The 21,933-nt window shown below is 39.4% G+C and overlaps 1 long non-coding RNA gene across 1 annotated transcript; it reads left to right on the top strand.

Annotated features, from left to right (window-relative positions):
* The first annotated feature begins 345 nt into the window (after positions 1-345).
* Positions 346-1,525, top strand: LOC146685577 (uncharacterized). Its single transcript, XR_014916867.1, has 2 exons — positions 346-678; positions 1,268-1,525. It is a non-coding gene; the product is annotated as an uncharacterized LOC146685577 (long non-coding RNA).
* Positions 1,526-21,933: the final 20,408 nt, after the last annotated feature.

The raw sequence follows: 21,933 nt of genomic DNA, 5'->3' as shown, positions 1-21,933 counted from the left end.
TCTTTTAATTTGAAATTGCACACTTTCTTGTAAAATCTAAAATAGGCAAAAACTTAGAATCGGACTTTCCACATGTAATAAAATCACTAAAACTATACTGTGATGTAATAGGAATCTAAGAGTCCAATAACTGACAAGCACAGTAACTGCCACACACCATTACCACAATAGCTTCCTGTTCAGTGCTGACCCAGAAAGCTCAGTGAATAATGTTTTAAAGAGTAAAGGAAACTAGTATTATAGTATATACTAGTATATACAGGGTATTAGCTTTATCTGATATGAGATAAAGTTGACATCACACTGAACAACCTAGCTCTGTTTGTGCGCCTTTACACAGCAAATTCAAAAGTGTTAAATGTTTTGGTGTTAATAGTCTTCTTGCAAAAGTAGAGTTAATTTTACTCTAAGCAGAGTCACATTCTTTTAATGTAACTCTGAGGTGTAAAATGATAGTAGTTAAAATCGAGTGTTAAAAATGAGTGTTTCTATGTCAAATCTGGAGGTGTTACAATGGAAACATTAACTCTTGACCTCTTAACTCTGAACTCCTACAGGGGCTATGACACCAACAGAGTAAATTCACAGACTCCGCCCCCAGCACGGCTCCGATCGAAGCTGAAGTGAAGCCGTTTCAGAACATTTTGCTCTACATATTTGAGTTGTTTGCCATGCTTGGTAAGTCATTCTTTCAAACATTGTTTCAATTATTATTATGAGCTTTTACTTCTGTGGCTCTTTGGAGTTGAGACAAAGCTGTGTGAAAGGCATTAGCCATGTTGCTCGGTGATAGCATAATATTCTGTTTTAGCTAGCTGAAAGGTATTGTTTGCGGGCAAATACCACAGCCTTGAAAAAAGCTTGCATGTGAATTTTCAGTCAAACTTTTGGTCAAATACACCTAAAACAATGTGTAGAATGTGAAATGTTGGTATAATGGTGCTACTTGAAGCCTGAAAACGATCGCCCATAAAAATAAAAAAAACACGAGCAAACAGCAGTAGCAGACGTCCTGACTGGGTTCTACGTTAGCATAGATCCCTCCAGAGTTTTGTGCACACGGTTTAGGTAAAAATGAAAAAGGTTGAGGTTTTACATTTAGTTCAGTATTACCTGTTGCCTGTGTCTTTGTCTTTTGGGAAAATACTTTACACAAGTAATGGCTCAAAGAGGATTCCTTTTTTTTTTTTTACTGTGCTGCAATTGTTTACTGGATTATTTGTGCCATTAATTAGTGTCAACTAATTTTTATTCAATCTCCGCACAGGATATGCTTGTGAAGATGGAATATGGGGGAGAGCAGAAGTGCGCTGAAGTTCCACAAAGGGATGAATGAAGGACATGCATATTGTATTGAAGAAATAAGTGATGAGAATGCTGTTATTTGCATTTACCAGCTCACCCATGTCAGACCTTTTGATAAACAAAATTCTAATGAAAGTGAGAACATGTATACTGTTACATCTTTCAGAAAATGTTTTGAAATTGTGGTGCACAGTTCAGAATAAATGTTTTTCAAAAACCATTGCATCTTTTTAGTAAATGTTTATTTCCAAAAGAAATTTCTAGAAGTTCAGAACAGTAAAATTCCCGCTTTTTAGAATGAATTAGAAGATAACTCTTACGTAGTTAAACTAAAATACTCTTTGAGAGTTAATATATAAACTCTTAACACCAAGTGTTAAATTATCAACTCCTGAACAGATTTGGTGTTTAACACTAAATCAGAGTTAACGTACCAACTCTCCAAAAAGAGTTAAATTAACACTCTCTGGTGTGGACCCATATAGACACTTTAATAGTGTTGAAATCAAATCCGACAGTGTTAATTTGGACATGCTGGATTTGCTGTGTAGGCACGGGAGTCTTTTAAGCTAAGTGTTACTGTTAGCATGCTAACATGCTTGTAGAATGCTAACATGCTACTGTTAGGGGTGGGTTTGATAATCGATTTATCAATTAAAATCGATTCTAGCTTGGATAACGTGATATCGATTCATTAGAATCCTGAATCGATTTTTTAATATAAATTTATTTTGCCCGAAACACCAGAATCTCAGGTTAAACCTCACAAATTTTCAACAACCACCAAACAGCTAAAACAGTAAATGAGAGCACGTACACGGATTCTGCGCAGAGATGTAAACACAAAGCGCGGACCCGACGGATCAGAATCAGTGAGATGTCGCCTTTCTCACACGACGGCACGGACACGGTCGGGGCTGAAAGCCGACAGCTCGCTGATTCTGATGTTTCGGCGGGTCCGCGCTTTGTGTTTACGTCCTTTTTGCGCTAGATTCAGAAGTTGTAGCTTTTATCTCTCTCCAAACAATATTCACTGAACCAGCAGCAAAAGAAGATCCAAACTACGCTTCACATAAACATCGTCATGAATCCCCTCTTCCTTTTGCTGTTTTGTTTCCACCATGATAAAATCACACTTCATGCACAGCTCTCTCTCTCTCTCAGTATACTTCAGGAACAGTTTCCCATCTAAAAATCTGTTTTCTGCATTATTCGCTTGCTTGTTATGCACAAGTCTACCGTTGTTTACAGCGCTGTCGGCCGCCGTTTTTTCCTTTTACTTACTTCCGAAAAGAAATCCTCATTTCTGCTGTTCAATACTGAATAAAATTTAAACTTTAAATTATGCAAAATTACCAGGAAAATCACCTTCATGTTTTTCTGTGTTTTATCCTCGGCTACTTTGACACAAAGGCATCTGCTGTGATGCTTGCACCTTTGATAAACTCTCGCAAGTGTTAGCTTTCTTTTTATAGATATAAAAATATAGTAATGTACTGATGCATGATCTCAATTATAATATTTCTGACTGTCTGAGGCAAAATTTCCCCGATTCGAATCGAATCGAATTGAATGAAATCGTGGGTCGAATAGATTTGGGACCTTGTGAATCGGAATCGAATCGGTTCTACAAATCAGTGACGATACCCGGCCCTAGCTAGCGTGTACATATTTAGTAAAAACAAAACACCAATTATAGCCGAGGCTGATGAAGATGTGAAATTTTGAGGGGCTTTTTTCTTTCACCAGCATGTTGGACAAAATCACATCTTGATGTGATGACAGCATTGTATGCAATCTCTGAACCAAAGTACTGCACAACCAATCAACAGATTAGCTTTCCCTGAAGTAGCAGGCCTTAAGGATGGGAAAGTGACTAAAAAAAACTATAGTTAGGCATGAGAATGTTGTATTATCCAGTTTATACTTTGCAATTTTGTTTAGTGATGATGTATAGTCTCCTATGGGGTGTGTATGACGAGTGTACTAACTGATTTAATATCTTTACTCAGCATGTTTTATCTCTTTGCATCAAGTTGTAACATATAGCTTCATGCTACATGCCTTCATGTTATTATTTACCTAGAGTGCAGCATCTGAAGCCTGTAAGTTCTTTGTATTCCCATGACTGTATGAAGGTGGTGACAGCACCAGTGGTGGCCGCCAAGGTGACGGGATTTTAATTTGTCTCGCTCAGCCTGCTGTCTGGCAGCGTATGTTAATCGCCGAGATGCCACTCTAACGGTTTAACAATAATAACGGACCTGTTTAATAGAAATGAATTACCATCATTATACAGCGAGGGCCTGCCGATCCCAGCAACTGTGAGCGCTGACACAGTCAGGGGGGGTAGACAGTAAGCTGGAGCTCACTTCTCTCCTCTGCAGTAAAGTGATAAATGAGGCTGGTGGAATACTGAAGACCTGGCTGCATAGATAGGCAGCTGTCAGGGTGAAAATATAGTTATACGGTTGCTCTCTTCACCACTTTACTTTTCTTGTTATTTAGCAGGTAATTGCACCAATCAAAGTAATCTCTACTATTTAGTTGATATGATAAAAGTGACTGAATACGATCTAGTCACGGTCACTTTTAGGATTACTGGGGAAATAAAGTTAGCCAGTATTGATTTCTTTCATAGCGTGAAATGGTCCTTTGACAGGCAACACACAAGAGCAGGGCTCAAAATGCATGATGCAGAACAACAAGGGTAGAGGACAAAAGGCAGCTTTTTAATGAGCAAAGAGGGTTCAGTAAACAGGACATCAATCCAAATCAAGCAAAGAAATCCAACACAAAGTACAAGGACAGTCAGAAGACAGACGAAATACAAAGAGGGAAGGACAACTAAACACAGATGGCACACTTTAGAGAAGGGCAGTTAATCACACAGGTGGGAGAACACAAGGACAAGGAGTGGACAGTCTAAAACAAGATAAAGTTCCAAATTAAAACATGGAGCTGACAAACACGAACAGAGACAACACATGACTAAAGGTGGCAGTTTTCTTAATTAATTTCAAGTAACTAAAAATTCCTCTTGGACAACGAAAAGTTATAGCACACCTAAATCCTGATGAAGTTCACATTTCAGGGTTTTATCCTTGCTCTGCCCTACATGGATATAAAAGATCAAATTAAAACACTAAAGCTGTGTGCATTTAAAACCACAGTTGGCAGCTCATGGTGCTTAATGACAGCTTTTGGAAAAATCATCTTTTGTTGCTGTCTGTCAAAACAGCCCGGTGACGGGTGTTTGAAATGCTTCTGTTCAGGCAACATTTCATGACAGACAATAAAATTAAATTAAGTTCAAACCACAGATCAACAAAGCCAAAGACACAAGCGATACATTTAAAGAAGCCAGAGCACTGATATGACAAAGAAAGAGGATGTGGCACAAATTTGCAGGTAAACATTTATTTTTACCCTAATATGCTGGATAACAATGACTGGAAGACCTCCAGCTCGTTCCCCCAACACGCAGCGAGCAGGTTCGTGTGCCTGCACATTTATGGCACGCCACCCAGCCAAAGAACCATTGTTTTATTGTAGCTTTACACAATGCGAGTTGTTAAGCCTGAAAATGAACTCACATTGAATCAACAGCAGCTTGGGCTCGGTTCACTTTCTACGATTGCTGTTGCAGGGGAAGAATGCGTCCACTTTAACAGACTATCAGGAGCTTAAAATGCACCTGCAGAAGAGCTGGTTTAATATTTTTACATGTTTTTAGAAACTCTCCAAGGTAATTTTTCAAGATATCATGTCTAAAAAAACTATAATTTGGTGTCCTTTTGTGTTGGCAGCTACTTTGTCTTCATTGTCTCATTTGTAAAAGAACACTTTGCACTCCTCCCACATACCCTCATTTATTTTGCTGAAACTGAACCACTCTTTTTAAAAAAAACCAAAAAAAAAAAAACCCAAGAAGATCATCTTTCATCATAAATTCCTGATGAGTGGAGCTGAAATTATCTCACATGTAATGTGGTCATTGTTATGTTCTTACTCCTACAACATTTCAGAACGCTTCCACTTGTCAAAAGCAGAAAGCAGAAGGAAACAAACCGCGAGAGGCTGATTCACAGATCCCACCGCTGCAGACCTGTCTGATTCCATAAAGTTGTATATGCAAACAACGTCCCGTGCAGCCAAACTTCTTTAGGTAACAGGGTTGAGTGATTTTATTTTTGTCACCTCTCGGGTATGTATCTAGGTTGTCGGAACAGGTTTGTGCTCTAGCGCTTGGCGGCCTGGCTCTTTCGGCTCAGCTGCTGGTGATTAATGAGCTGTCAGTGTGGAGGGAGGCTTTAAAAGACAGCCTTCCCCTGGTCAGAAAAGATAATTACTGTTGATCACTCGCGCCGTAAGAGTAATAACTGTCTGCCTGTCTCTCTGCACATCTGCCTCTGCCTACGTGACTGTGTGCCTGCTTTTCCAGACTTTACCTCCTACCTGTCTGACTGTTTAGCTGTCTGCCTGTCTGAATTCGTGCCAGGGGTGTTACCAAACGGGTCTTATTGAAATTTTGTTTCCCATCATTTATGATTAAGCATAACAAAGCCTGGATAATAGATCTGGTTGAATTCTCTCACTGAGCTTTAACACAGAATGCGGGGGCACTAGTGGAAAAGGCTAATCAGAGGAAACTCAGTCAGAACTTTTGTTTATTTCCACATACAAAAATAGAAAGGTTAATAATTTTGAAAAGTTTCAAAGTTACTAAAAATGCAAAAATTTTCAATGTTTTCATTTCAGCATTAAAGGAAATCTGTACATCAATCCGTATCAATACATTGCAATCTTTACACATTTTAAATTAGAGTAGCAGTGTGAAGATTAACCTCAGAGAAAGTTTCAGGCTAAGGTCCAAACTCAGACTCAGACAGGATGAGACAGAGAGAGAACGGTTTATTGGTACATATTCAAAGGGAGACACAGTCCAGACTTACAATTAGATGCAGAACACTTGCAAAAGCAAAATGCAGAAAAAATCGTTTAAAGGTTCAAACGCAGCAGGTATGTCAAAACAGACGAGGGTGAGGACGGGGAAGCAGGGGAGTCAGCTACTGAACTCGCACTCATGCTTTCTGCATCATCAATAATAAGTAATATCAGGTGAAAACAGTGACAGTCTTTTATAGTTTCAATCCAAAAGAAAAAACAGCTTCAGTCTTAGAGAGCATATTGCAACTGAGTTATATAAGGATATAATAAAAAAGGGTGTCTGCAACTCTGCTATTTATAAAATCTGTCTTTTCTGCTGATGCTGTAGGTTTAAAGCTTCAGGAAGCCTTCAGTCTCTCAGACTTTGTTCACAGTCTTTGTTCTAACTAGAAAAACTGAGAGCTTGCACATTGCACTGCAAAATATGTGCTATATTTTAGCTAATGCAGCTGTGCCTAATGAATTACTGAGCTATACTGTTAACTATTAGGTGACACCAGCAGCATACAAAGTGGTTTCAAACTAAAAATGCCATTGATTTAAAGAAAATAGCACAACTTAGCCTGAAAGTTTCCATTTTTCTATGTTTTCTAGAATTGCAACTATAGTCCAGTTATTGCGTTTCTGTCTGAACCCAGGCTACAGCCACACTCTGTGTGAACATACAGGCTTATGTGTGGCTGTAGCCTGTTTTTCCTCCTGATCCTGACTTTGAGATATTCTTACACTGTAAAACAGACAAATGTGGCAGATCTTGCCCGAGAAAGCATTTGTGTGTCTGATTGCCCTGACAGTGAACAAACGTAAAAGGACCCAGTTCCTTCCTGTGTTTCTGCTTCCAAACTATGTGACAACAGGTTCTTTTTTGTAAGCAAAAATCAGCTATGCAGTGCACGCCTGGTGGCTGCTTTGAGCTGCTTAGTTCTGCACACACATTAGTCGGGAAAATATACTGAGCAAGTGTTTGTGAAGAGCTGCAAATGTGTAAATATATTATAAATTGATCCTCTGCAAACCAGAGGAGAGGTTTTGCCAGAAAAAAAGAGGCTGCTTTAAGGGTATGAAGCTCACAGACATGCAGTAATGGTCTTCATCTTAAAATATCATGTGCTGTAAATTTTGAAAATCCTAAATTTCAAGTTCAAAAATGTTATTCTTAAATCATTGATGATTGTCCGATGAGCCCCTCATCCTCTCTGGATGCCCTTTTTATAGCACTGATACTGGCACTGACCTTTATTAGTATTATTATTAAGCTTAGTGCCACTCTCCAAATTTTAAAAATGTTTTAGTTGCATCAAATTCAAAATAAGAACATGGACTTCTAAAGACAATAAAAAGACACAACTGATATCCTGTCTTTATACAATTTTAATTAAATATTTGCAGATCTTTTTTTTGGAAAGAGGATTGTGAAAATCAGTTTCATTTGAAGTAGTTGCTCACTGTCCCACTTTGAGCTTCTGCTTTTTCTTAGATTTTTCTTTTCCCTAAATCTTTTTATGTCCTCCCATTCAAATAGTGCCACTGTGCTTCATTTCCATTCTGCTCAGAAATATAAATATAGAGAGACAAAGATAAAGACCTTATTTGGAAAAGTGCCATTTATTCATTTTTGCACAACTGAGGCTTCACGCATCAAAATCCAAAGACTGCAAAGATAAAACTTTGGTTTAAAAGCACAAGTTGGTATTCCTCTTGAACTTTCAGTAAACATGCTTCCATGTGGCTTTTCTTCTTTGTCATCATTTCTCTGCAATCTTCCTTACCACAGTGCATATAGTAAGTTTACATATAGCTCTATGTTATGAAGCTTTCCATATATTAGCCCATATAAATCATCGCTCTGACAGCAAACTGCTCCAGCGTAATGACCCCTCTTTATGTGGGTTCTTCAGAGCCAGCCCTCGGTGCACATACAGATGCAATTACTTGAAGGATGACATGGCTTTCATGTGGTGCAAGCTTTCCCTCTATTGATTCACTTCATCTTTCAACTTGACTATTATCAGTTTGGATGTTTGTTTTTTTAAATCGTGTGCTCCTTGGAGAGCTCAATTCCTAAATGTATCGCCCTTTTGAATGCACTTTCTATAGCTGATATATAAGTTCAAGTTCAAAATGGCACAACGCTCTCTCTGGTTTAGGGAGAGAAGCCACCTCCAGTGGGGGATTTCACGGTCTCATTCATGTGTGATGGGAAGGCAGGGCATGAGTTGGACTGAGTTGGTGCAACGTCAGCAGTAATGCAGTAGAGCAGAGTATTAGATGTTGCAGTGAAAGATTTACCAGTCCAGCTGCATTCCAACCCTCACCTATGGTCATGAGATTTGGACAATGACCGGAAGCTTAAACTTGCAAATACAAGCGGATGAAATTAGTTTCTTCTTTTAGATTGAGGAATTTGGACGGCCAGAGCAATCTCTGAGTTCAGATAATAATAATGGATTGGATTTATATAGCGCTTTTCAAGGCACCCAAAGCGCTTTACAATGTCACAATTCATTCACTCTCACATTCACACACTGGTGGAGGCAAGCTACGGTTGTAGCCACAGCTGCCCTGGGGCAGGCTGACAGAAGCGAGGCTGCCATATCGCACCATCGGCCCCTCTGGCCAACACCAGTAGGCGGTAGGTAAAGTGTCTTGCCCAAGGACACAACGACCAGGACAGAGAGCCCGGGGATCGAACCGGCGACCTTCCGGTTACAGATACGCTTCCCAACCCCCTAGATGAGTTATTTCGATCTGTAGTAGGCTACTGGTGTGAAGTCTTTGACCAAAGAATCAAAAACAGATTTTATGAGGGTCGCCTGAGAGCCATGTGCTATCTGTCTGGCACTGTGGAGCCATAGAGTATCAGAATTGGCAGATCCATCACTGGCACCCTGTGCTTTTCACAGATGAGGGCAGGTTCACCCTGAGCACAAGTGACACACATGAAAGGGTCTGGAGAAGCTGGGGAGAACGTTATGCTGCCTGTAACGTTGTTCAACATGACCGTTTTGGTGATGGGTCACTGATGGTCTGTGGAAGCATATCCATAGAGGTACACAGGCAACGGCACCCAGGTATCAGGATGTCCTTGTTCCCAATGTCAGATCCTACGCTGGTTCAGTGGGTCCTGATTTCCTCCTGGTGGAAGACAATGCCAAGCCTCATGTGGTGAGATTGTGCAGGCAGTTCCTGGAGGATGAAGGAATTGATACCATTAATTGGTTCCCACGCTCGCCTGACCTAAATCCAATACCACACCTTGGGGATATTATGTTTTGCTCCATCAGATGCAACCAGGCTGCACCTCAGAGTGTCCAGGAGCTCAGTGATGCCCTGGTCCAGATCTGGCTGGAGATCCCCAGGAAACCATACATCGTCTCATTAAGAGCATGCCAATCAGTGAAGTATCTATCTACCACACATCATTCCTTGTATTTTACTTAACACTGTAAATGATTGCAGCATGCCCCCTTCTCAAACAGCCTGAAGAGTTTTCATGTTTTCACTAAAGACACTAATCATAGTTTCCCATTAGGATCTAAAGTGCATGGCAGCTGCCAAACATAACATTAAGTCAAGCTGACAGGAATGCAGAAATTTTCTATATATCCAATATCTCAAAAATACTTGTTTTTCTTCTTGATTTCACTCTCACTGTGACCTCAAAGTATTCCTTTTTGAACATCAGGTCATCAGTTCAACACATGCCTCTGAAATTGGCTCCTGGCACCGTCCTGCATTATTAAGTTTAGGGTGGGAAGCAATATTCCTCCTGCCCAAGAGCACTACAGCTTACTGGGACATCCTCAGCTGCTGGAGCCATATACAAACATTGGTTCCTTTAATTAAGGGTGGCAATGAAAGTGCAGAGTAATTAGTCACTGCTCGAGTCTGGGGGAAGAATGCAGCTACACCTCCACGAAGACGGAAAGATTTAAAGCTGCAGACCTCCAATAAGATGTGTTTATCTTTGATTATGTACGGTTCTCCCTTTTCTTTGTTTTGGCATTTAAATTTCTTGATGCGTGAAAATGAGCACTAATTACCCACAGTCGATATGATAGATGTAGACAAAAGAGGTCACATTTTTAGACTATCTGCCTGCCTACATTAAAACGGCATTGAAGTAGCATTAAAACTTGATTACTGATGACCTGAAGGCTAGGGATTAACCTCCAGTCTTTGGAGCTGATAATAGTTCATTAATAGAACCTGATATTAATAGCCTCAGTTGCTGCTGCTGCCAACCCACATGCATGTGCAAGCAACAGTTTTGGCTTCTTACAGAGAAAGTAGTTGTCTCTGAGATATGCAGCCAAGAGACATGGATGAGTGTGGGTTGCTGGGTGTTGTCTGAGATGGTATATTAGTGTGTGGGTGTGTATATTGTACTGTATATTAGTGGTAGCAATGTGCACTTTTAGACATCTGTAGTGTTATGTTTGGGGTTCAAAAACCGAACCAGCCACTGCCTAAGGACTTGGCATCGTCTTGCTTTTAGGTGCAACAGGCATGGACTTGCAAAGTATGTAATTACAAAATTGGATGTCTTACCAGCAACACAGCGATTTTGGTCTACTGCAGGTCTGATTAGCGCTCAAAGTGGCTGTAAAGGGATTTCTGGGATACCAGGATTTACAGATGCAAACAAGCAAAAAGCTGTATCCTGAAATGAGATTTGCTCACCTAAAAACTCTAATAGTCTGCCAACACCCATTAACCCCACAGATTTTTTTCATTAACATCCCAAGTTCATCTGCACTATTAAAAAAAAACATCTTAAAAAAACAGTAATGTTCCAGCAGCTGGGGCGCCAAAATAATACCGTAAAATAACAGAAAATAACTTCCTCATAAAAACACGGTTATTTTCAGTAATGACAATACAATTTGTTGCCCTAATTTTACATGGGATTTTGCCTTTTCCAAGTGCTTTTAAACATTAAATTTGGAACATTTTAATGTGATTAAACAATGAAATTACCTATAAACAAGGTCAATGAATGTGTCAATATGAATAATAATGCTTAAATTCACAGAAATATACAGTTAACAGTTGGGTTAAATAACATTATTTGATGTAAAAAAAAAGTTGTATATTCAATTATATTTGATGTAATACTACATTATACAGCACAAAATAATTTGATTTATCTTTCAAAACATGTCAAAAAACTAGATATTGGCTTTTAAATTACAATTCACTGTTAATTTTACATAATATCACACGTAAATTTAGATTTGAAGCGTAATTTAGCATAAATTTCCTGAATATTTACTGGACTTTCAGTTTGAATTAAGTGTGCTCCCTGTAAGATTGTGGGTTTTATCTGTCACAAAACACCCAAAGAACCCTTATTAAACAAAACCCCTGATTATAATTACATCAAGATTATGTTAATTCTTGATCATATGTTGTGTATGAGCAGTTTGTAGATGTTTATTTTACTTATAAGACATGAGACATTGTTTCAATCATTAACATGGATTTTACTGACAAGAGGATAACCCTTCCTGGAACAATCCAAGAACAACTAACACTTATGCATAAACAAAGGCACGTAGAAAAAAGAATGTAATGCAAACGCACATTTGAGCCCCAAAGAAGGGGACGATGCCACCTCGAACGTTCATCTGCCTCCCCACATCTGGAGCAACGAAAAGGGGTATATTTGAGGCACATAACCTGCAGGTTTAGAAGTAGCTCTAGCTTTCTGAAAGTCTCACATTCAGGGCTGCTGCTGGCCATTTGGGTTCCCTTGGAGAAATTTGCAAAGTAATCATATGCAAAGAACAACTCGAGTAAAACAAAAGCCTCATTGTTATGCTGATTATACTTAACTGATAAGTATTGATATGTTGTAAGTTGTCACTTTAACACAAACTTTTACCAAAATAACTGAACGAATGGGACTGTGTTTGCAGAGCAAGCACCACAAGTGTCAATGCCTGTTACAATGAACTGAGATGAAGTTGATACTTAAGACAATGCTACACCTAAAGCAGGACAGAGTGACAGAGAGCCTGTCAGCAGACAGTAACATACCAACTGGCTAGCACTAATGCTAGCTAAATGTGAATAGGATTTGCAGCCTATATTTCACTTTTCCTCTCTCAAGCAGGCCACCCGTGCTGTTGACATTGACCATGAACCAGAGACCAGTGTTACTGAACAACAGATATAGTTATCCTCAGGATAAAAATAAGAACTTTTTATGCTCTCCACTCATAGTCTGCAATCAACGTCAGAACCTTTGGATTGACTGCAAGGTTTTTCTTAGACGTGTTCCACTCCACTTTGGATCCCTTGTCGGGGTTTATCATAAGGCATCTGTCGAATGAAAAACAACAACTTCTTTAAGAAACTGAGGACTGGACTGTATGTGTTTTTTTACATTTGGGCTACTGGATAAGAAATGTTCGTGCAGTAGTAAGAGCCAAACATCAGGATAAGTGCGTCGCTAAAGATAGTGATATGGCCATTCACAATTGCCTGGTCCACAGATAACATGAAGTTCTCGGCTGCCAAAGTAGAGTTTCCTGTTGTGTACATGAACAAGAGACAAGGGGACAAAAAAAACAAGTCCACACATGACTCAAACAACTAACTGCAATGTTACAACTGATGTATATCAATTACGTACACTGGCATGCAGTTTGGGCCCTACGATCAACTACAAGGTGTCTAAACTTTTGCTGAGGGCCTTTTCCTTTTCTGTTTAAAAAAGTATGAAAATGATTTTATTTAAAATTAAATGTCATCTATAACTTTAAGCCATTTGGAGATTATTTCATCTTCTACTTGCTTAACTGTTCACATGAACTTAAATGTTGACCATGGGTGCCCAAACATTTACATTAAAGCACCACAACTGCGACAGGTGTAATCTTTTGACATCCTTAAATGCAGCACAATACTCACCTTTACAGCTTACTGAATAAATTTGAGAACTCACGCTACTAATCTGCAGGGGAAGAAAAAAAACCTTATGAATCATGAAACCTGCCAAAATCCAAATACATGTATGCAATGTACGTTTAAATGTAGTCAAATAATTCGCCTCAGCTGCTTTAGCCCTACTTCCTTTCCACAAAATAGAAGGAAATACCTGGCTTACATGTTCATTTTATTTTACAGGGCAAAGCTAGCACAGTGGGCTACTTCTATTTCCTATTTCTCTCACTTCCTCTCACTTCATCACGCAGCACATCTTGGCACGCACGAGCTCTCTACAAGAGTGCAGGTGCGTTGCTAGAGTGGAACAGGTCGCCTCTTAGCTCTTAAGTTGCATACTTACTTTCACATTAAGACAAATGCATCAGTGGCAGCTGTCATCATGGGCCCCCTAACGGGTATTAGCGGTGTAGGAACTATCCACATAGCAACTGCTGTGTTTACACGGTCACAGAAAGCTGGCAGCTAACAAATTAGCGAACAACAACTCTGCTAGCTAGCAAGATAGCGGCTGGTCTAGCTGTATACTAACTGCACCTACACCTTTGCCTTCAAAGCTAGGGATTCCATGCTCAGTAAACTACGAGCCATAGTGGTCAAGCAATGCCAAGTTAATTCTACTAAGCTGAGTTTGATATACTTGCCTTGCAGCACTGCATGGATGATCTTTCAATCTCTCTCTTCCACCGCGCTTTCCACAGCCATACCCGCGACCTTGTGGTTGTCAGTTCTAATTCATTGGCCCATGTTTATGGTCATGTCGTTATGTGTCCGAACATCCAATGGCATGTCACATTGTTTTCATGACCGCGCCCTCACCCCAGGTGCAATGTATTTTCACAATCTAACTATGCATATGTACAGAGAAATATATTTGGGTAACAAGGAGATTATGTTTTATTACATTTACAGTGATTTTATGTTATTTTACATTTTACATGTGAAATCACAGTCGATTTATGTAAATTTGATGATATTGTGGAAAAACAGTACACAACTGTAAAATACACAGTAAAATAATTTGACATTACTATTTTTTGGAACAGTGTGGCTCATTGAATTGAGAATTAGGATTCATCAGTTACAACCATTTTAAAACCAGACATCTGCCCACTCATAAAGCATGGTAATAACTCGCAAATGTGATGGCAAACTCTAATCTGTTACTGAATAATGACTAACCAGCCCTGAAGTCTTAGTGGCTTTTATTCATACAAATATATTACATGATGTATGCACTTTTAGTAGATGTGTATTTTATCAGCTTTAAAATAATATTATCTGTAATCTGAGCAATTCTTAAAATTATTCAGCTGCTTTCAGATCTTTTCATGCCAAATGCACTGATGGCAGTGAAACTGTTACTTGGCGGCTCAGTAGCCAAAACTTTATACGACTGCAAACACATTTTTATGATTAATGATGCTTCTTGACTTAAAAATAAGTGAAAGTGCAAACAGTTACGCAAAGGAGTTTTACATTCAATCTTTTTTTCCCTATGTGATTCATGTACAGCAGAATGGACAATGCTGATACTGAACACTGTAAAAGTTTGATAATGAGATCCGCTTATGTGCAAATAATCTGAGTGTGTTAAAAACTCAGACTGACCAGCTTCAGACAGTTTTTTCTTACTCTTGGATGTGTTTGATGCCATAAAAAGGAAGCATCCTTAATATAGTCATCCAGGTCAAAGCCATAGCTATGAATGTAGAGGCCCCGCCCACCTGCTTTTTAAACCCACTGTTTATAAGGGGCAACCAATAGGAAGAAGCTGCTTATAAAAGTGGTTCTCAGACTTTTTTAGCGCACACCACTTCAGAAGCTTAAAAAAAGAGTTCAACCTCTATCAAGATTAACTTTTAGTCCAATTTCTAAAATTAAAATTTCAGTTCATTTTCTCACCAAAAATAATGCTAACAGCTAACGTTTTCCTTGGGTTTATGATAGTTGTCTTGATGTATGCTCCAAGTAAGAAAATCCCAGAATTTTGATACGGTTCATCTGGACGTTGCAATCTAAGCAATTATGCATTTTAAATTTTCTGGGATTAATGTAGGTAATCCCCTGGTCACCAACACCCTGACTACAGTGGCTCTATGCCCCACCCGGTGGGACCCACCCTATCGTTTGAGGAGCACTGGCTTAACATGGCTTATTTCAGGCACTTCCTGAAGATGCTACTTCAAATATAAGAAAATAAAGGATTATTTTGAACTGACTCATCCAACACCACTCTAGTAGAGTCCATAAATACAAATTTGGAACATAATAGCCACCTATTATGTTTTAAAAACCCAGCCAGTCACATGATCTACCTTATTGATGGGAATTTGCTCACTTGATGTGGAGATAACTTGAATTTTATTAGATGATATACTATCAGATAACAGGCATGTAAAACGACATATAATTGGTACCAACAGTGAAGACATTAATGTGTTCTTCGTTTCCAAACTATACACCAAACTAAAGCTGTTTAAATTAAACCAAGCAGCCAATGGACAAAGAGTCTTGAAAATTCAGCTTGTACTGTGCACAAACCCATCAGAGGTCACCATGCATCACTGCTCTGTTAATTGTTTCTCACCTCTGGTATTTCACACCTGCCGGGAAATGTCGGCACAGACCCAGCAGCCAGCAGCTGAGCCAGGGCATGATTGATATCTGTGGTTATTTCACTCGGTCCCTTCACCCGAAGGCGTGGCTGCACTGCGAGCCTCTTCGGCTGCTGTTGTCTCCCACGCGTGTTGCTATAATTCTTCACCGTTGATTGTTCTGGCACACCTTGAATGCTTTGAGGAAAGACAGATTGATTGCACATTTAAGTGCGAGAGTTCCCGAGCAGATATTCGGAGACACGCTGCATGCACAAACATACATGTGCTGCACGTGACCTAGCTGACACACTCACAGAAGGACTTCTTTGCCCTCTTAAATCTGCTTCAGTCATAAAAGGGCGGTGCAGGAGAGAAGGGTGTTTAAATGATTATTAATCTAGGACACAGTTCAGCCAACAACCTGATACATGGCTGCAGAGAATATTTTTCTAGTTTCCTGAGCTTCCAATACTCCCGACAGCTGTTTCAGTGGTAATCAGGTGTACACGTTGTACAGACAGGCTGTACTGAACACACCTTAATGAGTGGCGAAACCAGACTATGAATACACAATCTGCCATTAAAATACATATTTGTGTAACAAAATGAAACAACAACAGATGAAAGAGATTTTTTGAAGTGCATTTAACATAACATTTAACCTTAAACGGTCATGTGGCCACTTGTGCTGAATGAATCATGTTACGATTTTGTTTTGTCATGCAGTTCTTTCATTAAAAGAACATTGTGGTGGGCCTGAGAGGTCAAATACAGCAACTTAAGAAAACCCCAGCAAATAGAAACTGGAACAGAAGCACATAAAACACAGCGGTTTTTGTGTGTTTTGTAATTGAACAGCTAAAACATTCACAAACTACTTTCTTGTGTTTAGTGAGGGTCTTTTTGTGAGATTTACGGCACTGTTTGTTTTGATATTTCCGTTGTGTTTGATCCAGCGTCCATTGTGCTTTGTGTGCTTTTACAGCTATTCACTATTGGGTGTTTTCTTAAACCTGTAATGCCAAGTGTATCATATTTGATATATGAGATTCTGTGAATCTGTGAGACCTATACATCTAAATTCTAGAATTTTTTTATATTTGGGAGAAGGTTCAATAAACACTCCATTTTCAAAAAATTTTAATTTCCTGGAAATTATTTCACGGTTCAAGCTTTACACACTTGTTTTAAGGTGGATTATATACAGGGGCGTAATTTCCAGGGGGGTTATGACCCCCCCCCCCCCCCCAATAATCAGACCAAACCAATATAACACCCCCAATAAAATTATGAACTATCTTGCATAAATAGGCTGTTGATTTTCTTAACTCATTTCAGGTATTACCAGCAAAATAGTTGCATGTTTAATCATCTGGGAATTTACCCAGATGTATTTATTTAGAGATCTTGACGCCCCCCCACCCCCCCAATGTTCAGCACAAAGTTACACTGATGATTATATAACATGAAAAACTGGTGTCAATGTATTTTGCTTTTCTACATCCAGAGAAATACTTACTCCGCTAACCTGCACCCTTTGTCTGCACGATAACCCACTTCACTGTGATGCATTTTTCTTGGGGAACTGGTATATTCAGCAGGTTAGACAAAGATTATGCGACCACAGGGAGAACATCTGTCAGAGAAATGAGACTAATGTACCACTTATTGCCAAGACACTTTTGATTAAGGCTCATTTGCATTGAAACAGTGAAGGCGCGTAGCTGAATTCAGGAGCTACCACAGCTGTTTACTGAAGTGTACTGACATGCATAGCTGCAAATTCATATTTATGAAAGACTGCACATTAGGAACACTTAACTTAAAGAAGACAAGGAGTTTGAAGGTACAGGGATGGAGACAAACATCCCTTTCTAAAAATAAAAAATACATAAACCTGTAAATTGCTACATTCCCCTTTGTGTTTTCTTCACGTTAAAGAGAGAGTCGAGTGTCTTGTTGCCCTTAACTCTTAATGCTAGTTTAATTGCTCTCTGACTCTGGCAGTGGTGTTGTTGTTAACAAAGCAGGAGAAATCTTCTCCTCCTGAAACAAAGATGGAGAAAATTCAAACAAGAAATTTTGCTCAAATGAATTTTTTTTTTTATCCAGATATTACAAAGGCTCATTATAATCCTTCACTGATGCTCTTCTTGTGTTTTTCTTTCAATAGTTTGAATACAGTTCAGTCATAAGTGGCTAATTTATTTACTTAGAAGTAACATGAGTGAATCTGTCCAGTATGTACCTTAAATTTTAACCAGTTATTATTTAATTAATTAGGTGTTTGTAGTAAATAGTTTCATTAAACTTTTGAGCATTTTATCACACAAACAACATCAACTTGCACTGATTTCTGCTTTCTTTGTATCATTTTTAACAAAACCTCCCCTTGCGGTTTGAGAAATTGGAATTTACTACAAATTTACTCACTAATACAACCTTAAGTCACGACAAAAATACATGCATGCTCATTAGTTGCAGGTGTCTCAAAATCCCTGTCACTGTCTGTAGTATTGGATGTTAAGTTGCATATTGGATGAATGACAGAGAGTGTATTCTCAGCCTGCATGAATTCTTTCTAATAAAGGTACAGACGAGGAGAGACAGGTTAAAGATTCAGTGCAGATTCAGAGTCAGACCGGGCTTTATCTTTGAACAACAGTAGTCAACCGTTTCAGTAAATCCACCAGGAATGAAACATAATACTTTTGGGGTTTATTGTGGGAGGACTGACCAGCACTAACACCCTTTCCTCAAAGATCCTTTTTGTCTTAAGTGTTCAGTGGTGGACAGAGCAGAGCTAACCGGCGCTCCTAGCGCTTAGGCAAGCAGTTGTGAAAACACATGAACCCCGGCGCCAGGGATCTAACTGTGCTTTTTTGACCAAAAGTGAGAAGCTCTGATTGAGATCACGGGGCTTGGAGGGGGCAGTGGGAAGGCCAGAGTGAAGATGAGGGCCTTGAAATTGTGGAAGATTATTGTCCGAGGCCTTAATCGGGTTTTTGAGGCAAGGCTCAGCGCCTTTAAAGGGGGCGGTTTGGAGTCAAATAATACTCACTCCGTCTGGAGTGTGGAACTCCTGTCAAAACAAGCTATCGTGAGAATGCAAGGCCTGGCTATTAGAGGGCACAGGGGAGGGGAAAAATCCTACCCACAAGACCAACAAAGGTGATTTATATGAAATAAAAGAGTGGAAGAGTGAATTCAAAATGGTTATTCAACGAAAAAGAAAAAATTATGGAGTGATACTTTATACTGGCAGTATTCAAACACTATCTATCATGGTAATATATGAAAAGGTATAAAATCTGCAAAAGAAATAATTGCAAAAAATGTGTTAGTACTTTACTGCTTCACAGTCTTCTCCATTAAACTGCTCAACAGAGAAATATAGTTTCATTAGAAAACAGTAGAAAACAAATACAACAAATTTACTTTGCAGACTAATCATGATCTCATTGCCCCATCCTTTTAGTTTAATTCATTTCAATTTTATTCATATAGTGCCAAATCACAACAACCCTCACCTCAAGGTGCTTTATACTGTAAGGCAAAGACCCTACAATGATAGAGAGAAGGACCCCTACAATCACAACCCCCTATTAGCAACCACTCGGCGACAGTGGGAAGAAAAAACTACCTTTTAACAGGAATAAACTTGAGCTATCAGCTACCTGCCACAACTGGTTTGTGGTGAGCGGAAATAAAAGACGGGACAAGAAGATGTGCTGTAGAAGAGAGGCACAGAGGTGGAATCGAGGCACAGAGGTGGTTGTAGCTTAGGAAGTAAAGCAGGTCATGTACTAATCAGAAGGGATGTGGTTCAAACCTTGGTTGCTCCAGTCTGCTTCCCAAATATCCAAATTCTTCTACTCTGCACCTACTGGAGTCTGAATTAAGATTAAAAAGCATTTTTTTTAAAGTGCTTGTGTGAGTATAGGTGAATGCTCAGGTAGAGTAGAAAAGCATGTCATTGGCTGGGTCTTTTGATCCGGCATTTTGAGTTTCATACCTTTTTGTATAATGATGTCCTTGCTTGTATAGTTGAGGCTGTAGTTAGTTCTGTTTCCCTATTTAGTTCTTGTCTGCCGAGGTTCCTCTCATTCTGTCTTCCCCACTATGTTAGTTATAGTGTTGTGTCTTCAGTGTGCAAGTCTGTCATGTCCCCTGTGTCAGTTAGACGCCCTTTGTGTGTCTCAGTGTGCCTTGGTCCTCTGTGTCCCTTTCTGTGTGTCTGTGTTTATGTGCACATGTCCCTTCTCAGTTTATGTCTCCATGTTTCTTGTTTTATTTTGAAAGCCTTGCGTTTCATGTTCAGTGTGTTTAGTTTTGCTTCCCCTGTGGCGTCATGTTCGTTTGTATCGGCTGTGTTTCCCGTGCGTTTCCACTTCCCTCATTACCCTGGTGTGTGTTTCTGTGGTTGGTTCACCCAGTTTATGTTGTTGTTTAGTTTCGCCTTGCCTCTTGTTGTGTATGTTTCTTATTCAGGCATCAATGAATGGCTCGCCCTTTGTTAAATCATAGTTTTGTTACAAGTGTCTGCATTTGGGTCCACCTCCTCTCTCCGCTGTATAAGAACCAGTCCATCTACCATTAATGTGCCGGACAAAGTGCATATCATGAGGTCTGTTTTATTTATTAGTCCTGAATATGTTTAAATTAATCTTCCTTTTTTCTATTGAAGTTCAATAAAATACCTTTAACTTCAGTATGGAGAGAAAATATTTCTTTGGAATCACGGCATGTATTTATATCCAGACTCAAGATTATTCAAATGGCAAGCTTGGATGGTATGCACTCCTACTGCATTCCAGTGCTTAGCTCGAGTTGCTGTTTTACAGGTGTAGCATGTGTGAGCGAGCATTTCAGCTATACACAGACCTTAATGACTTTACTTATGATTGTATGAAATATTACTTTGCAGCATTAAACCGGCCAAACTAACAATAGAGTGAAACGTGAGGCTTTTAGATCTGAAGCACTCTGCTGCTAGTGTTGTTCACGCTGAAGTGCTCTCAGAGCTCTTTCTATTACCATGTGTCATTTGCGGTCTTCTATTTTGGATGCGACCTATTTAAGAGTGATGTGTGTGTGTTTATGCAGTCCTTTCGCCCCCACAGAAACACTAAGGTTACTATGCTGCAGTAATTGCGCTCCCTGCTTTTAGCTGTCATAACACAAAATGTTTAGGCTCAGGGAGAACAGGCGAGGTTGTCAAACTGAACAAAACCGCTAACCAGACATAGTAACCCACGTTTAACTGCAGGGGATGGCTGGGCTGCTATATAGCATCACTTAAAGAGGGAGGGAGCATAAAAGTGGGCAACTGTCCACTCATACCAGACAATAAAAGAAGAAAAAGGGGAGGGAGACATATATATATATATATATATATACACTGTATGAGAAGAGGCAGAAAGGAGGGAGGGCTGACTGACCGACTTTGAACTTACTCCCAAAGAATGCTTTTGAATGTTGTTTAGCACATTTTAGATTTTGAGAGGCAGACAAAGGAAGTCAGATAGACACAAAAGCAGATGAAGTCTGGTAGACACGCAAGCTGAAATAGATACAGACAGTTAAAAAACGATAGAGCTAGCAAGGTCAAACAGAGTGATAGAATTCCCGATCAGCATGAGCTACAGTTCAGCTGTAACCTTTTTTTATTCAGGCTATCAAGCCTGGTCCACTCTGGTGTTATTACTTTGCCAGACTGGGGCTTTTCAGATGATGAGTGATACTGAGGACTCCTGGCTTTGAGTTAGCTTTGACCAATTTTTTGTGCTCAAACAAAATTTTTAAATGAACCACAAAAGAGAAAATGGTATGAGCTTGGTAGCTGAGAAATTACCATTTCAGTTGAATATGATGGTACAAAATTCCATTTTGCTCATTAAAAAAGTAACAACATCCACTAATGTGTTACTTTTTTGCCTCTGACTCTCTGGCTTTCTGGCTGTATAAATAAATAAAGTTTTAGGGACATGATGTAGTCATCAGTGGATGTGTTCACATCCTTGGCCACAATCTTTCCATAACCTTGTTAAAAAAGTTTATTTATTTGCTTCATCCCAGCTTTATTCATTGACTTCGAGCAGCTCAGAGAACTGCCATGTGCCCCCCC

The sequence above is a fragment of the Copadichromis virginalis genome, linkage group LG19 (genome assembly GCF_057382275.1).
Source record: "Copadichromis virginalis isolate Kocher_CV1m ecotype Utaka linkage group LG19, C_Virginalis_male_GT1.1, whole genome shotgun sequence".
Taxonomy (NCBI): domain Eukaryota; kingdom Metazoa; phylum Chordata; class Actinopteri; order Cichliformes; family Cichlidae; genus Copadichromis; species Copadichromis virginalis.
The sequence above is the reverse complement of the archived record's forward strand: the minus strand, read 5'-3'. Positions and strand labels throughout refer to the sequence as shown.